Consider the following 2,036-nt stretch of genomic DNA (forward strand, 5'->3'; position numbering starts at 1 on the left):
CTGAACAAAATATATTTGGAAGACATTTCCACTCCAACATTCCACAATATTTACTCATCAGAAGAAAGAACATCTGTGATCACAAAAATATGAAATGCATCAGATTTATTTTACTGAAAAATATACTTATTAGAATGAAAAAGCTATTTTTGCCATTCATACTTTGAACTATCATAACCAAAGAAAATAAGGAACAGAGTTATTTTCTTCATAGTTACCTAATTATGCACAGTAATTTTTGAGTATTCACTAATGTTTGTGCTTTGTGCTAAACACTTTAAGCTCCTATGTCATCTACTACTGGGGGACCAGCATTAATATGGCCCACCTTTTATTCATGGGGAAACAGAGGCATAGAAAGAAGTCACATATTTCACATTGTTGAAGACGACATCCAGCCAAGGAGAAAGGCAGGATTTGAACCATGCAGTCAGATTAAACGCTGCACTAACTGATTCTTTTAACTAGCCTACTTCGTTTCTCTTTTAATAAGTTTTGGTATCGAAGAGAAGTTTATTATGACATAGTTCCAAATAGGTTGCTTTCTTCCTAAGTGAGATATATCCATGAAAGTTTGTTTGGGTCCACACAGTGTCATTTCAGAGCCTCCTGTAGTATTCTCTACATTCGAGAACTGGTTCTCTCCACAACGCGGTTTCCTCCCAGTTCTCCAAGTGATCACGTGATGACAGACCTTTGCATTAACGGGCTCACTGGCATTGCTGCTCTTTGACTTGGCTGCATCTACTTCGTTTCAAATTTAATAGTGATGACTTTTTTAAAAGCAGGAAAAGGCTGTTTCTTCTAATTGAAGACCCTGACTCCTGGGGTGGAACATAATTCTGATGGTTCTACGGGCAGGGGTAGTCGGTGAGAAATAGGGGACAAGTTATTTATCTTCCTCGAAGCTCAGTTTTTCCAATTATTATCTGATGACAAAACTAGATTGCAGCATTATAAGGCAATAAATAAAAACGTTCTGGAGTCTCTCAGAAGCCAAGTCCTATAAAATATTAGGACTTGACATTAATAATAACATATTTACAATGAAGTATGGAGTATTTATGCTTTTAGAAGTGAGCAAACTCACTAGCAAAGTTTAGCATTTAGAATTTGTAAATAATTAACTATTAAGACAACTGAGAAATAAATAACAAAATATTTAATAGGAGTACGTTAATATTTTTGCATGCAAACTTGAATCTTCCGCTATCGGTAGAGGAATTCGTTTACTGAGAATGAAGATGTTTTCATCTGTTTTTTGAATTTTGATGAAATGTTTCCATTCTGGCATAATTCCATTAATTCTCATCGCACTTCTAATGAAACAGGGAAGGTTAAATTCTTACAGAAAATGTCAAAAACCCGGGGACAGAATAGTCAGCTCCTCACAGTCACGGAGCTGGAGGAGCCAGAGATAAGGAGGAGCCAGATTTCCTTGGCCCGACATGAAACTTAAGACTGGTATTTTATAAGAACGTGGGGCCAGATAGTAAAAATAACTTACTCCTTCAATGACTATTGCAGTGTTTCAAGTTGAGTGAACCACAATTTTGGAGAAGTGGTGAGTTTAATTCTATAATGTGCTCATTGTGTATATGTGTGTGTGTGTGTGCGCGCACGCGTGCGTGCACATGTGTGTGTTAGTTCTATGCAATTTTATCACATGTCTAGGTTCACAGATCTACCACCGCAATCACATTTTTAAAGTACAAAGTAATTTTGTTTCTTTAAAAAATAGTAAGATTTGGATTACCTTTATAATTGACTGATAAAAATAGAGGTTCTTCAAATGACCACAAGGTTATGAAACAGGGATCTCTCATTTTCAGAAGATTTATGACAAGAATACATCAAAAAAAAAATAAAATAAATGCAGGTTTTGGAAGGAACTACAAGCAAAGTCCAGGATGTTCTGAGGACAGCATGCTTGCTTTTCTGTGGAAAATGAAACCTTACATTCTTTGGGGGAATAATGAGATTCTTTTGGGGGAATAATGACACTATTTTTGAACAGTTATTTTAAAAACTTATGA

At 35.7% G+C, this 2,036-nt stretch overlaps 1 protein-coding gene across 6 annotated transcripts in view; it reads right to left on the reverse strand.

Annotated features, from left to right (window-relative positions):
- The window catches only part of CEP112 (centrosomal protein 112), a 328,322-nt gene that overhangs the window by 79,105 nt on the left and 247,181 nt on the right, over window positions 1–2,036 (reverse strand). The window lies entirely within an intron of this gene.

The sequence above is a fragment of the Pteropus alecto genome, unplaced genomic scaffold (genome assembly GCF_000325575.1).
Source record: "Pteropus alecto unplaced genomic scaffold, ASM32557v1 scaffold134, whole genome shotgun sequence".
NCBI lineage: Eukaryota > Metazoa > Chordata > Mammalia > Chiroptera > Pteropodidae > Pteropus > Pteropus alecto.